This window comes from Eufriesea mexicana, unplaced genomic scaffold (assembly GCF_001483705.2).
Source record: "Eufriesea mexicana isolate 0111107269 unplaced genomic scaffold, ASM148370v2 scaffold294, whole genome shotgun sequence".
NCBI classification, from domain to species: Eukaryota; Metazoa; Arthropoda; class Insecta; order Hymenoptera; family Apidae; genus Eufriesea; species Eufriesea mexicana.
The window spans coordinates 2298424-2317417 of NW_016908489.1; the positions used below are offsets into that span (position 1 = coordinate 2298424).

Here is an 18994-nt window from a genome sequence, read left to right on the forward strand (position 1 = left end):
AAATTCTTGCTGAAACAGATGACATCGTCCGGTGCGAAAGTTTCGTGTCCCTATCGCGAAATATAAGTACCTTCTATCGCCTTTATATTCTCGATATATCCTCCCCGATCCTTTCGACCAAGTCAATGCACGAAAATCTTCGTAAATCACCGATCTGCAACCGGGTGCAGGGGTAGCTCCTGCGATAGGGGCCGCGCGGCCTGGAATCGCGATTCCGCGCGGCAACGAGTGCACGTGTGTGCGATTAACGAGATATCTAGACGGGAGACTCGTTCCGGGAGATAAACGAAGACGAGACGAGACGTTTGCACCAAAATCGGCAGGAGGACGCTGGATCGATTCGAGGCCGCGCGCTAATTGAGCCCCGATACGATGAAACTACAAACAGTGGCCCGGTGGAGTAGGTGCGATGCTCTTCTCGCGATCCATTCCCTCGTGATCTGTTTGCTAAATAAGAACTCACCCGTAGCATTTGCCAAACCGATTCGAATCGGAACGAACTACTATATCGAAAGATATATGCAGCGGGCAACCTGGATAATTCGCTGCGAATAATTTCCAATCGGTCCACTGTGACGATTAAACGCGGAATTAATGGGGGGGTCAGATCCGCGAAATTTCGTTGGAAAGGCGTGTACCACGGCGGCCTAATAGCGCGACGACGCAGGTGTCACGGTGCGCGGGTAGGCTACGAACAGACGTAACTCACGAGCTCGATTTTCAGAATAGTACTAGCTTTATTTTGCTCTAGGTTCGGATATTTATATTGGTTTGCCTGGAGGAGAGGTTATTGGTATTATGTGCAATGGGTCCAAGGGATGGCTATGGTTTCGGTGATTTATTGGGGCTGCGTCAAAGGTCTGGGACTACAGGTCGGCTATCTTCTGGTGCGTCACGATATGTCACAGGGGCAATGTCTGAGGTCCCTGTGTGTTCGTTAACTGCGTCACACTGACGTGGACGTGGCCGCTAAAGAGGACGTTGGCTGACGTTCTCGTGATCTGTTTGGCGAATAAGAACTCACCCGTAGCATTTGCCAAACCGATTCGAATCGGAACGAACTACTATATCGAAAGATATATGCAGCGGGCAACCTGGATAATTCGGTGCGAATAATTTGCAATCGGTCCACTGCGACGATTAAACGCGGAATTTATGGGGGCACTCGGATGAGTGGATTGCCGCGGAAAGGCGTGTTCCATGGCGGCCTAAAAGCGCGACGACGCTGGGGTGGACGTGGCCGCTAAAGAGGACGCCGGCTGGCGTGGCATTCGCGCCACGCGCGCGCCAAAGTACGTCGGGGCCGTTTCATTAGATATCATTATAATTGCACGGGGGAGTAATTATTGTTGTCCTCTGCACGGCCTTGCCGTGGCGAGTAGACCCGAGGCAAATGAAAAAAGCTCGTAATAAAAATTAATGTGCCCGCCAGGGGAAACGACCACCGCCACGAGACGGGGCGAGAGGAGGCAGCAGGGGGTAGATAGGAGGTAGATGGTGGGTGAACCGGGCAGGCTCGAAGGGGACACGGTCGAGTGGCTGGAATGCCATTTTCGCGGAACACTCTCCCGGATCTAGCGGGCCAGATAACGAGAAAAAAAGAACGCCGAGGGCTTTTTGGCAAGCATCCGCGTGTAGCGTGCGCGTGATGCACGCGGTATGTGCCGAATCGCGGTGGAAAAAAAGGCGAGGAAAAAGGGGGGTGAAAAACGCAAAGAGACAGGGGGATCGGGAGGGTGTGGGAGGGAGAAAGAGAGAGAATATCTGTCGGTGGTGAAACGGGCTGGAAGTATTGTTCCAGAATTAATACGGGCCTGCCTGGAAAAAAAGAAATAATCGCCGTTAAACGCGCACGCCGACGGGAATAATTGTTTCGGACTGACTTTCGACTGGAAACGTTTTCCGTCTAGACGCAGGGTTTCGCCCTCTGTCCCTCGTTTAGCGAATAATTTTCTAGCCCAGTGCCAACGGTTATTCGCCGCGAGCTTTCTTCCACCCCGATACGCGAATCGGCTGGAATCGGCTAATAATCTCGACCACGAGAGATCGATTCGTCAGAGCGCTAACGCAACGTCGATGCACCGTGCCGTTGTCCGGCTGTTCGAGTAATGATCGCCGGCATACGCGATGACGCTACGGACACTTTAACGACGCCATTACGTGGCTCGTAAACGGTCACAGAGCGATCCAGTCTGCTCCCTCGGGATCCTGTCCAATCGTAAAACCGATCTCGGAATTAAACGGAATTTTTAAACGCCCCTTTGCATCCGACCGGACCAAGATCCCGTTCCTTCCGCTCGGTAACTATCGGTCAATCGCGAAGCGGCTTTCCTGCACGTTATTAGCTCCGGTCTGACGTTTGTCCAATGGGGAGTACCTAATCTGCGTCGAAGCCTCGAGTTTCTTTCGGTGATTCGTCCACGCAATTTGAACGACAATGGAGAAGCTGCCGCCAGCGCGTATCGACGATCCGATCGAAAAAGGCCTGCACGAATCGCCGAAAAGCCAGCTCAGCCCGGAATCCAATTGCATCGCTCCGAATTCAGAAGCTACCACCAGCGCGTATCGACGATCCGATCGAAGAAGGCCTGCACGAATCGCCGAAAAGCCAGCTCAGCCCGGAATCCAATTGCATCGCTCCGAATTCTCGATCGGCTACTCGAGCAACTCGAACGGGGAAACAAATTTCTTCGCAGCCGATGGGCGAAGGAAGAAAAGTGAGACGGCCACTCGGTGGCTCGATATAAATACCTTGAAAAAACTTCCACTTATTCTCCATCATCCTTCCATCTATCAGTGAGCGCAACTTCAAACGAGCAGCCAGGCTCTCTCGAGTGGCTGCCGGAAAACTTTTCCGCCGGCGTCTCTATAATTCATGCCTCAGCGATGGCTGCGGCTGCGCCCGGACTCGGTCGCTCCAGCAACGATCAAAGATCATCGACTTGGCGGTGGCGCAAGAGATAAGCGCGGAATCGGCTCGAGTGCCGCTCGAAATCTCGCAAACACCGAAATCCTCCACTCCAGCCTCCGCGAGCGACGGTGACGGGGTGCGTTCTCGCGTCGCGACGTCGCGTGACAAACGACGACGCTTCCATCCGTGCCCCGCCACCGTCCTGTCACCTGTCGAGCTCTGTCTTGGGGGTTGCGCTTGGAAACGTCGGACTTACCGCAGGATGCCAGGAAAGTGGAAGCAATCGATCAAATTCTCTGCCTGCCGGCCTTTTATTTTTTCGGGATGCTCCGGTCGGATGGTGATTGGTCTCGGGAAAAGTGGTTCCGAAGGTGATAGCCTTCCAAGGTTACAATCTACGGGAATCGACCTCCTTTTACCTCGCGTTTCACCTTTCCAAGTTTATTCCGATCGCTGTTTCCTTTTCCCTCTTTTAATTCGGTTATGGGTAATTTCGCTTTGCGATTCTCTTTGCCGATAGACGGGTCCAGGCTGACCGTCGAGTCTCGAGATTCTCCACGATAGGCCTCTGTCTTCGGGGATCCCTGGTGCTCTATTTCGAGAACGCCTGAATCGACCACCGATTTAGCCGGGAAATATCGTTCTCCGGTCAGATAAAAGATTCCGCGCACGCAGAGGTCGGGATTGCGTTCCATGGACAATTAAGATGGCAGATACCGCGAGATCGAAGATCGGTTGCCGATCCGTCCTCGCCCACCGGAGGTACTCCCGGTAAAGTCCGTTATCTGTTAACACATGGTCAACCATACGAAGAATACCCTCGTCCATTACGCGTCCACCGATCCACGCTCCGAATTCACTGTTTGGAAACCGATAAGAAACGTTTGCGCTACTCTTGATCCACTTCGATCCCCGGATAACCGAGTCTCTCCGCCATCGGCTATAAAACTTCCCGACTCTCGAGAAGAAGAGGAACTATTCGACCGTCATCTCGATATTCCTTTGGCCGTTTCACGCGCTTCCGGGACACCCTCTTTATTTATTTCCCTGGGAAAAAATTGGGAAATTTTTGGAAAGCGGAGGAAGCGAGTCGTGGCTTTAATTCCACTCGGTTAGAGCGACGCGGAGAGGTAGACGAAGGGAAGGAACGACGCGAGGAGAGGAAGAGAGAGATCCTGACAGTTGCCATTTAATGGAAAGCAAGAAGGCACGAGAAAGGGGTTCGCGTTGGAAGGTCTTTCCGAAATCGTGGTCTCTTTAATCGCGCCTTCCTCGTCTCCGCTTTTTCCTCCTCCGTTTGCTCAATCGCCACCTAGACACCGTCCCAACCCCTGCCCGATCGCCTCGACCTGAACCCTGCTATTTCAATTCTCTTCATTTTGCTTTTATTTCCTCGCCAGTGAATCACCAGGCAGCTTGATATCCAACGGCAGCCGATATCCGTCCGAGAAACCGCTCGGTTACCTTCTTACCTACCCCCTTTCACCCTTTTCAACCCTCGCGTTACTTAACCCCCGACATTTTTTCGCTCGTCTACCGGCTCGATATTTCGATCAACGGATTTTATCGCGGTCCCCGATTTATTCCTCGCGTGGTCCCTAACGAACGAAATCGCCAGGGACGAAGCGATATATTTCAAAGCCCGGTTCTCGCCCGGATTCTCGCGGAGGGGCAGACGAAATTCAACTTACTTATCCGATGCGCAGCGAGACACGGGAGTAAACGGCAATCTCGACTCACCTGAAACAGAAGGGAGAAAATACCGTTATTGGTAACCGTGTTACGCGTAAGAGATTCGGGATAAAGCGCAAAGGGAGTCACTGCAGACGGGGTAGTTCTCGTTTCGCCGAGCCAGACACGTGTAATTTCACTTTGCTCGCACGCTGGAAGACATTATTAAGACAACATTCTCCCGAATATTGCGTTCAGGGGCGAAACAGACTTTCCGGCGAAGCTTCATATTGCCTGGACGACGAAATTCGTCTCGCGTTCGCGTCTAAATGCGAAGCCGCGCGGAAGGGGGAGGGCGGAAGGAAGCGGGAAGAAGTCGAGTTTGCCTTCAACGGCAACTTAAATCCAACTAAACTACCCTGGCTCGCTTCATCGTCCTCTTTCCGCTGCTGGCAGTTGGGTTGCGAGAACGCGAAATAGAATTTCCGCGATAAAGCCGCGACGATACGTTTAATCTTCGACGTTCGGGTACGTCGCGACGAATTCGGATGTGTTCCGAATTTCGCGAAACGATTACATCGAATGGCTTTCAACCCCGTGCTCGCGGGGAGACGGCGAATTTAACGCGGATAGAACGGACCAGGGAACGGCGTTCAGGACCACGCCAACTGGCTACCTCTCGTTAAACCCTGTCCACGTGGACGATTCTGGTCGGCAGGCCAGCGGAGTTCTCGTCATCGAATTAATTCCGTTAATAGCTAAGGCGATGAAGCTCGAAATTCTCTTCGAATTTCCTCCAGCTCCAGGACGCGTCGTCCTTTACCCGTTCTCTCGTTCCGATTCCGTTGGTGACGCGTTATCCTTCACCTCGGGAGGGCTCTCTATCGCGTGAACATGCGCCATTTTGGCGAAGAATAATGCGATAATTGCGAGCTGGGAAGATTGTAGTAAAGGAGACAGAATTAAGAGTGATAACGTGGACTCGTCGGTAAGGCTAAGCCTAGCAGGTCCTGTTTTAACGCGTTAAATGCCCAGTCCGTTTTGCTTGCCGTTCCGTTCAGGCCCAGACTCGACCGTCAAGAGCGAAGTGTTCATAAAACTCGGAGATACTGTACCAATTGCTATAACAGGTATTCCCAAACGTTAGGTTAAAACATGGCGAAGAGTTTAACACTAAAAGCTGGCACCTTTTGGTCCTAGTTTGGGCCGGTCCATGAAGACTGGTCGGGCCCGAACGGAAAGTCTAGCGCCGGTGCCTGAGAACCGGCGTGGAACTTAACGTGTTAAACGGGGATACTATCGAAAAGTCGGGAAGTTATATGTATATTAATTGCTACGAATCCACCTATTGGCGAGGGTGAGAATAATTGTAGCTGCAAAATAAATCTGTTTCGTTATTTAAAAGAAGTCGTTGTTTATTAAACCCACGGATCTCTGTCTGCGTAGGATTAACCTAGCATTGATCGTACAATAACGAAACTCCGAAACTGCGAGAGACGGGGAATTTTTACGATCTGCGAGATAGCCGGAAAACCGTAATGAACCCGGAAAGCTTGCTCTTCCCGAGTCTATTACGGGGATGAATTGGCCGAAGAAAAAGTCTCATCGATGGTCGTCGTGGAGGTACACAAGACCGATAATTCGGGATCCGAGGCAAACAAGCATCCATCGTCGGAAAAAAGCGAACCCGAGTCACGTCGGGCGAAAGTGAGTCGGTTCCTCGAGACAGCTCTGGAGCCATTACGCTCGCCTGTATCTTCCTCCTCGGCTGGAATCCGGATTCCCTCCGTTGGCCCACTCGTAACGTTTAACTTTAACCATGTACGTTAGGATCGAAAGCTATTAGCGTGAGCGGCGGGCAAAAAGCGGAGGAGCAGGAAGGGAGCCGGTGGCCTGGCTGCTGGCGCAAAAGGAGCAGAACGAGGAGAAAAAGCTCCATCAGCCCGTGGTCCGTCCCTTTTCGAGCTACGTCGCTGGAACAGGTCCGCTGTATCGCGGAGGACTACGCGCGGCTCGTTTCGCAGGCAAAACATCGCGGTACGCGACGAACCAGCCCGTATATTAAAGATACCAACGAGATTCCAGGTGCTGGCAATTCATAAGCGAAAGAGTATGCGTGCAGGAATTCGGGAAGGGAACGAGCGACGCGCTGACGCGAGAGGAAACGTCGGCGGATGCTTTATGGCTGTTAATTCTGGCCGACGAAAAACAGGCCGCCGGGACAAAAGAGGCGGAAGTTTGGAGGTTTCCTGTGGATCCCGTTGATCTTCGTTTGGTAGAAGGAGACTGGCAGGATTTAGCCGGGAGGAAAATGGCGGAAGTTGGCCCCGGCTACTTGTAGCTCTGGCGGAAAAAGTGACACTACGCGGGGGTAGTAAATTCTCATTTGTCGCGGCAACGTCTCGTTGCCCCTCTGCTCGAGAGCCACTCCGATGGAATTTACTTATTCCGGGACTCGTTAGGGGGCACTTGGACAATTCCAACGATTTATTTCCACCGCCGTTATTTCTATCCCGCTCGCCTGTCGCCGCGACGAATTTTCTTGCGGGCAAACTCGCCGGGAAACCGGTGCTCAGATTTTCCACGAGCAAATGCCGCGTGACACGAGGGCGAGATCATCGTCGACTTCAACGTCTCCCCGATGCAAATCGAGCCTCAAGCGCCGCCACGTTGGCTTCCGGTTCTGATCTCCATCTTTCATCCATTATCCGTCATCCGTCATCCGGGGTGCTCCGGGAACAGCTCGCTCGCCACGATGGAGCTGTTTTTCCAGCCTGCCGCGGAGAAAAATGGTGCCCCGGTAGAGGCTGCACCGACTGCTCGAGCGGAAAACCGCGCGATCTTCGTTCCAACGGCGCACCTCCGATATTTCGTAATCGGACTTCCGGCCAGGCCGACCGCGAGAGGCGGAAACGAAGTTTCGCCGCGCGATTCGCGATCCGACGAAGCGTAACGCGGAAGGGAATAATAATTGCTTAATCGCCCGTGTCCCGCGCAAACTTCCCTAATAGCCGAAACTACGAGAGTCCGCGTGCGCGCGCGCGCGCGTTCCACGATTCTCCAGCGAGAGCTGCCGGCGACTGGAAAAATCGCCGCGGACGCGAGAGGGCGCTCGATATTCCCGAACGCTGATGAAACGATAATTTCCAGGCCGCTCTAACGAATCGTGAATTATACAGCTTATTATTCGAATCGGGGCTGCTCCGGTTCGTCGGCGTGTCTGCTTCGGGCGGAGCCGAAATTAGCGTCGGTCGAGCGGATGCCCTCCGCTTTTCGACTTTCTTGCAGAGTTCTCGGCCGAGCGTGATTCGATGGAGGGCGGGGGACGAGGTCGGGCAGGGATAAGAAGAACAGGAGGCGGGGTGAAAAAAGGGGATGAAAGTTCGGAGATAGTAATTCCTGGCTCGGCGAGAGTTAGCGAGAGACCGGGGTTCCAATTAACCCCGCGTCGTGAGGAGCCGCCGCTGTTACCGTCCTGTTTCCGGTTCAAAGAACCGCGAGGATCTTGGTGGACATTTTGCACGGCTCCGCGCGATGCCAACGATACTTGGAACTTGGGCGAGTTCGGCGTTACGCGAAGAAGCGTGACGCGATGATCAGGGCGTGAATTGCGAGCGTGATTCCAGCTTTACGGGCTTCCTCCTACACTCGCACCATTAAATCGCTAATTTCCACTCGAGATACGGCGAATTTCTCGCTTCGATTGCTAGATCGGAGATCGAAGAGAACGTCGTCCAATGTTCCATGGTCCTTAAGAGACCGAGGAAGAGCCGTGATCACAGAGGATTTCTCGAGTTCGACGTAAAGCAGCGTCCAAAGCTCGAGCAAGACCCGTTCGATACGCGTGACGCATCGCGAGAAGGCCAACCCCGTGGCGCAGCGTCACGAAGCAGCGTCGCGACGCAGAGCTCGGCGCCGAGCAGGCTCATTTTCCCGGACGATGACGCCGAGGCCAAGGGAACGCCGTAAATAATTAAGAAAGGACATTATCGTGAGCTACTGGAAAGCGAGATTGTCGGCCGCCGTACGAATTTATCACCGGCCCGCCGCGTGCCACGGATCCTCGCCCTCTCTAGCGCGCCGTGGAACCCCGCCATATTTTACCCGGCTGCCCGGAATCTTTTGTCTTCATAATATTTATCCCACCGCGGACACCAAGAGTAATGGAGCGTAGGTCCCTGGAGGAGCGGGCAAACGAACCGGCGAGATCGGGAACTAAAGCGAGCCCGCCGCAATACCCCGTCCCGGGGGTTCCAGCTTAAGGCGTATGGACGACGTCGGGGGTAGGCGAGGCAATAAATTCCGAGGTAACGGAGGAATTGTCCGGCCCGCGCGATTACGAATGCCCGTGGACGAATCGAGAAAACAGAGGAGACGGGCGACAGAGCTGGACGCCTTAACGCGAACAAACGGCCTTCTGTTTCATCGACTCGGCTTCTATTCGCCTGTAGCGATCATCATTCTCAACCTCGCCGCTAGATGGATTCCAATTCGTAGGAGCTTCGAAAACTTTCTCGCAAGTCCTCGGAAACACCTACGCTTCCCATATATATAACTTCCCGATCTTACCATAATATCCCGATCTAAGGCAGGGCCCTACAACCGGTGAGTCCACTAGCTGGCCCAGGACGAAACACATCCCTCCCTTTGCGTCCATCTACCTCCCGCGCCGTAACATAGCGCCACAACCATGCGGATATACTAACTAACAGGCAGCACTCGAGGAACCACAGAAACACGAAGACATCGTTGCAACCCAGTGTAGGGGGAACTGACTCTCGCATCTGAAAAACCGGAGGTCGGGTTTCTCGCAAGTCCCCCCCCTCGGTGAATCCTCGACTCCCATAAATAGTCCCCTATCCTACCTAAGTATCCCCGTCTAAGGCGGGGCCCGATAGAAAGCCTTACTAACGAGTCCACTAGCTGGCCCACGACGAAACGCATTCCCCTTCCAGTCGACTTGAAACGACTAACATGCTTTATCCACGGCCCTGCGTCAAACTGTTACGCGCCGTTCGGTGCGATTTACGCCTGTCGGAGTCCTCTCTCGCCGCGGATCTAGCTGATTTACGAGCGACTCGGATGCTAAGGGACGTGCCCGATGATCGAGCGGAGGTTCGACGAGGGTGTTCGTCGGGTCGAGATGACGTATGGAGGGAAAGTTTGATCGCGTAATTGGCAGCTGAGTGTCCCCGTCCTTACGTAACGGAGAATCGCGAGTACCCGGAGGATCGGGGGGAATAGAGAGGTGGAAATTAACGACGCGTTTCCAGATTCGAGGGAGTCTCGGGGCAGGAACGCGAGGTTTCCCGCGAGAGCGTGCGCGCGAGGAAACAGCGGAGAGTGGGAAGATTTCCTCGGCGATGGGGAGCGGGGGAAAAACATGGGAAATGGCCGAGATAAATGCGAGCGAACAGCAGAAGGAAGAAAAGTGCAGAGCTGTCTTCTCCCGGCGGCGATTTAGAGCGGACCGACGCGGGGTCTCGTCCCGTCGCGCACGTATGGAAAAATGTAAAAGTGCCACGTCGTTTCCGGCCATTTAGACTTTCATCGATTGCGGCCGCGATAGAAAAGCGGCCTCGGCCATGCCGGGCCAGAGATACCATCCATTTCAAAAATGATTTTAGAGCCCTCTCGAACGCGCTCCGTCGCCCCGCTATTCTCCGACCAAGCGTACGTGATCGCCGTGCGAAAAGAGCCCGACGCGACGTCCTCCTCGAGGTGAGAAGATAAAAATTCGACGTCGCCGGGCCAACGATGGAACGAAATATCGCGATTCCTGGACGCGGGTCAAGCCTGTGTCGCAACCGACGAAGAAACTACCCCCTCTTCGAGTGTCCTACCGAAACTCGATCCATGGAATATTTAACCGAACGAAAGCGTTTTCTCGAAAGACGGAATAGTCGATGAAGCTCGCTATACTCGTACGAGCGATCCTCCGAGTCTGATCCTCCAAAGACGGCGAAACGGGGAACGGGAAATCTACGTCCCTCGATGGAAACTCGACCGCGAAGGAAGGTACTCGAGGCGGCAGCAGCAGCAGCAGCAGAGTTTCTCGGTCGAGGAAGAAAGCAGAGAGAGAGCGACTTCTGGTATCGGGGGCAAGTGGCACCGCGTGTCCGAAACTGTCGGGATAGCCGGCGGGATTGGGGCGCGTGGATCGTGTCCGAAAACGCGGCTACCCCTACGAGCACGGAGAAATACTGCGGTATAAGCCGGACAGCGAGGTTCGTGGCGAAAAAGGTCCAAGAGCGTGGCCTCGGGGGTTGTGCTTCGGAGTCGGTTAAAAATAGCCGGCCCTTCGACGCCGGCTTAGCTCGGTCGCCCAAACAAATTGGCGTAGGTCGGTAAGTAAAACAAGCCTGGAAACTCGGACGGAGCAGCCCGGGTGGCGGCCGCAGCATAAATTCCCTCGGGCGCCACGGGTATCGGCGTGTACACCACACGGAGGGCAAAGAAAAGACGGGCCACGATCGACGGGGTTGCAACGCGCGGACCGTGGGTTGGGGCTGCAACCGCTGCTCCTAGCCGGACACGCGATTCCACGCTGGAAAAAAGGGAACCGATCCGGCCACTGGAACTTAATCAAGGCCGCGAGGAGAACGTACGAGGTCGGGCAGAGTGGCGTAAACGCCGGTCTACGTTAAATCGAGCCGTAAATTTCCGTTCGAGAGCGGAAAGGCGAAGCTGGCCTTTTCCGTGGACTCGGAAAATTCGCTGAGAATTACCAACCCTGCGAGACGTTGTTCCGCGCGAGGAAATATAAATAAGCTTCGCAGCTTCTTAAGAGCGAAGAGGAATGGCACACGGTGGTACGTGGCACGGTCGAGCCATCGATTTATACGGTCCCGACAGGTCGAAATCCCGCGCATCGTTCCTGTTTCACGGGGGTTTAGCAGCGACGGTCGCGACAGAGGCTCGAAATAGAAAACTGAAATTTTTATACCCGTTTCCCGAGCGGAGAACCCGCTGGATCCACGGGAGGCGCGTAAAGCAGGGGTTTAAGGTGATGTAAAGACAGGGATAAGAGCGATTCAACGCGTCGAATTACAAACGACAGCTAGCCAGGCGGCTAGTTTTGGTATCGTTTCCCGCAGGGGGTAACGTACGCGCGGCCCCACGTGCACCCACCCCTGGCGGCTGGATAGTTTCGGTATCGTTTCCCGCAGGGGGTAACGTACGCGCGGCCCCACGTGCACCCACCCCTGGCGGCTGGTTTCTCCGAACAAATATTTGCGGTCCTTGTATATCACGGCGGACGACAACGCGTGTCCCTCGCCACTTCACCGGCTTCCATTTCCCCGTCGCGACAAAGACACCCTCGAGTGTCAGCTCGTTTTGTCTATCGCGCTTCGGCGTGTCTCCCAACGCGCCCACCTTTCGCCCGGATGCTTCTCTAAACGTCCGAGTAACGGACACCTCGAGCGTTTTTCATTCGCCAAAGTCGACCGACGCGGGATGGGAATACGCGCTGGAATGTCGAGTATAAATTCCGACGCACCGAAAATTCCGCCATCTCCACAACCCCGTAACGATTTCCGCGAGAAAGAACCGAGTGGTTCCTTTCCCTGGGAAATTTCTCGGGGTCAAAACACGAGGTACCACGACGATATCGTTGTACCCAGACCTGCCGTTGTTCGACGAAAGAGAGGCCAAGGCAAAAGGGACCGGTTCCCCGCGACACGTCACGTGCGGATGACAAATCCCTCTCACGGTTCCAGTCTGAATTTCCTCCCGACCCGAGAAGCTTTCCCGTCCGCCTCTCTCTTATTCCTCCGCTTCTTCTTCCCTCTCCCCCTATCGCCAGCCCGCTCCGTCTCCTTTCCACCCTCGCCCTTACTTTTCCACTTTTTTTCCATCCCGCCCGTTGTCCTCCCGGGTAACGACCAGTCGACCCGCTCGAATTGGAATGCGATTATGATTAATGGATCCTCTATGTAGCGACGGCGGTGACGGGGGTGAGTGTGCCCGTTACTTAGCCGGTGGGAAAGCCGAGTAAACAATATTAGGAGGGATCGCGACGATCGTTTTCCGCCATAGCCTTTCCTCCCTCTCCAGCCACCCCTCGTGTGCTCAATTACCACCGGCCACGTCGTCCCTTTTTTTCGCCCTCCTCTCCTCGAGCTCTGCCCGATGAACAACTCGGTGATGAATTAGTTCGCGCGTCCACCGGATGGAACGTCGTTATCTTCGTCCGTTTCCTGCCCGCCGCCACCGCCGCCGCCATCGCGTCACGGCTCGCCTCTATTAGCCCTCGGCTCTGCGGGGGATGAAATTGTTTTCTATTTCAGGGTGCCGGAACGGTGTCCCCGGGGAGTGCCGAGTTGCAGAGCAGTTGCGGGGTCGTTTAAGCGATATTTAGGGCAGTTTCCAATGATCCCGGGGAAGCCGCGGTAAACCTGGTTCGTTAAGGGTCGGGAAGCGGTGAATACGGTGAAAATATGGTAACGAAGATTTTCTCGACAACGGCGGGTCGTCGATTCGCGACGTAAGGAGTCTCGAGACAGAATATCGAACGTCAGATTATCCACGGCCGTGTCCAGGGAACGAACGGGGGTGAAAATGAGTAAAAAGGAGAAGGTACGTCGCAGCCGGTGTCAAGGGGGTAATACCGTTCCGGAGATATTTCCGAACTACGTAACTACGTTGCCGGTAAAATGAAAAGTTCGGGCTCCTTTGTCGCTTGTTACTTCCTCCCGTGCACCGGGGGGACTCGGTAACGCTGCCCGTTCCTGCCAAATTTTTCTCCCCTTATAATTTTTTCAGGGTAATTAGGACGCTTCCGGCTCCCGCCTGTTTCGCTCTGCTCGAACTTGGCGATCGCGAGGAAACGCCTCCCGCGAACACGCAGTTATCGTTCGCGTTACGTGCATGCCTCCCTGGCCGAGATACCGCGGATTTATGGCTTTCCTTAATTACGCGAAAACAAACCGAGCGGTACCGCGTGAAAAGTCGTTTCGCGGTTCTCGAGAAAGGACCTCGTACTTTGCTCCCCTCTTGTTATTTTTCCGAAAAATCTTTCTCCTGATATTCGCTTCATCCCCGGCTACGTCGTAACACCGCGACTTTCAAACTGCCGCTGTCTCTGCCTGCAAGCTCTCTGGGAGAAAAAAAAAGGAAAAAGAGAAAGCTCATCTAGCGGAGAGCAGTAACGCGAACAAAAGCCAGCAGCTCATCTCCTTTATATAGAAGGGCGCTGCGAAGAAAGTGCGAGAAAAAGGGACGCTGCCGAAAGAGCTGGAGGGTGGGTCGTATGGTGACGACGGCAACTGTTCCGAAAGTTTCTCCACAAATTTTTCATGGGCCGCATCCGGAACCCCATAAAAGCCCGTGAACGTTTAGTTCCGCGGTGGAAAGTGGCGCGGAGTAGGAGAGGGTGGAGAACGGAGTGAGGCGCGGTGGGTGCTCCTCTCTTTTCCCACGAGCCTCGCTGCTTCTATTTTTTTCTCTCCTACCTTTCCTCCTCCTTTTTTTACGATCGCACCCCCACATGTAGGCAGGCCGTTGTTAGCGTATGGTCGGCGAACTGCTCGCGGCTGGTGGCCCAGGGGGTGGCTGTTGAAAGCATTACCGACGCACGCTCGTCCCGCAGACAGGCGCGGGGCGGGAGGGTAATTTTGCAAAGAGTAGAAAGACTCGAGAATATTGCAAAAGTTAGCGAGGCATAGGGGCGGTTGCGGTGGTGGTCGATGGTGCAGGGTACGCTTCCTTTTCCCTTCCGACAACGGGATGCATACGGAATAGCTTGTACATAACGCTGCTGCCGTGGCCCTTGGGCTCCTTCGTCTTCGTTCCACCCTTCGCCCGGCCTTCCGATTCGTCAGCGCGCGCGTATTTTCTCCGACAAAACAACCCCCTCGCCCGCGTGACCTCTTCCTCGCCGGCTCTATCAGCGCTGCTAACCTATGCATGGAAACCTATTCGCACTTTGTCAGCGAGGTCCCGTAGCGTGGCTGACAAAATGTCCAGGTCGCGTGGCGTTCCAACTGCATCTCCTTCGACGACTTATCGAGCGGTTAGGAAGCAACTTGTCTATCCGCTCGAATAAAGGAAAATACACCTAACCCCGAAGGAAACGAAAATTTCGTCGCTTCCATCGCTACACCTATCCTGGAGGGAACTCGTGGAGCACCGGTAACGCGAATTTCGACGACTATTTTCGATTTTCCGGCAAGTCGAAATCGATCGTCCCGACGCGGTCGGCGATTTCGCAGCGTCCTCGGTTTCGCGGGCCGCGTCTCGCCGTGGTGGGTAGGTCGGCGTCGCGACGTCGAGGTCTAATTTAAAACGACGCATTGTCGCGAACCCTTCGTCGCCGCGGCGAAACGTAGAACGCTCCGTGGCGACGACTCGCTCACGCCCCGCGAAGGAAGCAGCGGGTCGGGGTAGTACGGATAGGTCGGCGTCGCGACGTCGCGGTCTAATTTAAAACGACGCATTGTCGCGAACCCTTCGTCGTCGCGGCGAAACGTGGAACGCTCCGTGGCGACGACTCGCTCACGCCCCGCGAAGGAAGCAGCGGGTCGGGGTAGTACGGTAAAGGAGAGCGAGAGGAAACTCGGAGAGCACGGGCTAGAGAGAGAAGCGTTGCAAGTACGAACGTGAAAGAAAGGACAGAGAGGGCGGGGAGGGGCGAAGGTGGCCAGGCTTTTCAACTAAGTTGCGCGCTGAAAGTTTTTAAAGACCGTCACCCTGGGACGCACCATCCACCCCTTTCTTCCACCACCGTCTGCCGACAGTCGCCCCTTTTGCCTCGCGCCTCTGGAGAACCGAGTACAACCGTCAACCTCGCAGAGACGACGCGAGGGTGAGGGCGCGAAAGAGACAGGGGAACGGACGAGAGAAGCACCCCCATACAAAAGTCCCGGCGCACCTGCCACCTCTTGCACTTGCCATCGAAAACGACGATGCACGCGAAAAAAAAAAAGAGGGTGGAGAAGAGGGCGAGGGGGATGGATGAAGGACGCAGGGGAGAGGACGGAGGAGGGAGAAGACGCTTTTGAAAACGCAGCGAGAAGGAGGATGGAGCGTGGAACGGGTGAGCCGATCGGGAAGGAATACCGGAAAGCGCCAGCGGACCAACGGAAGCCGATTTCGTCGTCGCGGAAAGAGACGAGATACCGGCGGATATTTTCTCTCGCGACTGATACCCTCGGAAATAGATTCGCGGGAAAAAAAGCCGGCGAGGGAGCAGGATCAAAGGAAGCGCGTCTGAGAGCTGCGAACGACGCGACTCGACGTTTTATTTTTTCAGCCTGCGAGTCCTGCCTCGCGGATTCCGTCCCCGACAATTCCACGGATTCCTCCTTCCGACTCGATCCTCGCGCGACATCGATCGCGGGTTATTTTATACCCCCGGTTCGCCAGTACTCGCGGGGATGTAGGCCAACCGTGCGGAGTCGAATGGAAAGCACCGCCTATTTCGTTTCACTTCGTTTCGTCTCGCCTGGTTTCGTTCTGGGCTTGTCGAACGTTTCGCGTTAATTGTTAATCGCGTCGAAACGCGAAATAATTCCTTCAGTGGCCGACACTCGAACGGTGAACGAGCGCGACGAGCCTTTGTCAGCGCGTGTGACTGCGGCCGATGAGAAGCAACGTCGCGATGTTTCCATTGCGCGAAATATTCGGGTGCCTTGGTTAAAACTCGATTTAATTCTTCCAATTTCGCGCCGTGAACCTTCTCCCCCTAGTTTCCCGGAAGATCGCTCGCGCTTCTGCGTCCACGCGGTAAGGGGGCGCAAGATTCGGCGAGATCGGCGACCGATGGCTAGTTGATCGAATAAAATCGTAATAAAAATATCGTTTTTCGAGTACTATATCGTTCTAAACGTCAGCAAAAGCGGCGGCGGTAAATCAAAATCGAATACGAGCAACGGGACGGAAAATGGAGAGACGAAGAGAGAGAGAGAGGGGGTGGTATCGGGGCGCGTAATCCGGAAACGGGGTAGGTGAATTACGCGGCGGAACCGGCGGGCTCGCGCGACTTTTTGCGCCTACGCGGCGCTAATTATCCGCGAAACGTCACCGTTTCTGCCCGTTATATATCGCCTGGCATTTGCATAATAACAACTCTCGCGGCCGTAAGTGCAATCGAAACGAGTGTCGCCGAAATATAACGCCAGCGGCCCCCCTCCGCGTCCTCGTAATTAATCGTCGCGATTAATCGTCGATGCAACGACGACTCGTTGCGAGTTAATTCGAACGCGTTTCAAATTATCTCGGTACTTCGAGGCCGAGAGCGAATCTTTATCGTCGTCCGCCGATAAGGACGCTTCGAATTTCCCGCGCGAATTTAAATCCCGCACGATGGAATTGCCTCTCTTTCTCTCTCTTGCGTTCGACAGCGGGACAAAATGTATCGCGACACGGGGAAATAGTATTCGTTACAGCGGATCTTAAACGCAGTCGATGTTTAGAGGCGGCTGTAACAACGCGATAAATTTCGCTCGCGTTCGCGAAATATTTTTCCAAATTTCCGGAGGCCCCCGAAAAATCGGCTGTCTTTTCGCTGTCTCGCCGTTGGGAAATTCCACGATTTATGACGCGCCAGCTTGCCATTTGGGACAGCTACCGGAAAAGCTGCAATTTCGAAACAGTAAACCTTCCATCGGCTAAGGGTGCGTCGATCGTCGGATCTATCGGAAAAATCTCCACCGGATCGTTTATCTTCGGCGAAATTTCTGTCCCGTCGTCGCCCGCGCGGAAAGACTTGGGCCGATGAAAATCGGCACGAACGCGCCGAGCGATTCGCCTCTGCGCTGATAAAAATATCGCTTGTGCTGCAATAATGCGCGGTGCGGTTGTCGGCGCGTAACGCGCGCGTAATTTCCGTCGGAAGCGGCGCGGGATCGATACGAATTCGTCCGCCGTCAGGCCTGGCTTTCGCTGACGCTCGAGCATCCGAATCGACCACGTTTGAAACCGCGTATCGACATCGCAACCAGGGACCTGATGAAAAATTGTTCCTTCGGGCCTCGGTTCGCCCTGCGATCCGTGATTGATCGACGAAATTAGCAGGCTTTAACGAACGCCGCGCGTCCAAGCTCTCTTCGTTCCGAGAGAATCTTAAACATACGAACGTGGCCGAAGAAGAGTGAATACAATTTAAAATCGAACATCGAAAAATTCCCTACAGATAGATAATTCCGTTATGTCGCTTCGATTTTATTATCCGCGTTATCGTCGTCCGCGTTTTGCCAACCTCGAATTCACGGTTCGGTCGGAAAAATTTTTATTTCGCCATCGATTGCTTCTAAACGAGTAATTCCGATTTCACGCGTGCAAACGTACGCGTGTAAATCGGGGGAAAAATAAAATTCGCGTATAGGTGGAAACGAAGTACGCTGGGGGAAATGGCGGCTGGGAAAATCAGGAGCGCGGGATTCGCGGCGATTGCGATGGAACTCGCGGTGCCTGGTCGATGTCGGAAATAAGCCCTGACGGAGTCTCTGGTCGGTTTTTGCCCGGCCGCTGACAGGTCGGAATAAATCGCGTCCCGACACGGAACGCTGCAAATGCATCTCCAATTACACGCGCAGACAAATTCCCGCGCGCGCGAAACTTCGGCTCGGCTCGGCTCGGCTACCTTCCGCCGCGGTAAACAAACTTCCCGTGTAATGACTTCGCTAAACAAGCTACGCGCCGAAAGTATACACCCCGTCCGTGTTGTTCGAGTACGTAGCTGGCGACCGGAAGCACGTGAGCGTCGAGGAAATTTAATAATGGCCGCGATGTGCGCCGAAGAAACGACACCGGTTGGCTTCCGTTGCGTCGAACTCGTCCTCTTTAACGATCCGAGGATCAAGTGCCGCGAAATCCTTCCATCCTTTCGTGTCTCCGCTTACTACCACCGACGACGCTTCATAGTCGACTTTATAGCACCAAACGGTTAGGCGAACGAGCACGCAGACAACCAGAGACCAACGTTAGCGTTGCTCCAAGTTTCCAGGGTTTTGGAATCCGAATTTCAAATTTTTTGGGACCTCGCATTTTTCTACATATTCCTACGCAGTCGATGGATAACGAGGCATGTCAAAAACACCATAGAGAGTCGGAGAAAAGGACCGATCGTTCGTTCCTACCGCGAATTGGCGGTTAACTAAACGTAGGGACCAACGTTCTCATTCTCGCCGATAGATGGACTCCTACTTGAAGGAGGTTCGAGCACTTTCTCGCAAGTCCTGGGAAAGGCCTCCGCTTCCTATATATATAACTTCCCAATCTTAAAATAGTGTCCCGGTTTAAGGTGGGGTCTACTACGGATGAGTCCACTAGCTGGCCCAGGACGAGACACATCCCTCCCTTTGCGTCCATCTACCTCTTCCACCATAACATAGCGCCACAACCATGGGGAAATACTATAACAGGGTAGCACTCGAGGAACCACAGAAACACGGAGATATCGTTGCAACA

General features: G+C 54.3%; 1 protein-coding gene across 1 annotated transcript in view; it reads right to left on the bottom strand.

The window, feature by feature from the left end:
* Syn1 (Syntrophin-like 1) overlaps positions 1–18994 on the bottom strand; it is a 341618-nt gene that overhangs the window by 246170 nt on the left and 76454 nt on the right. The window lies entirely within an intron of this gene.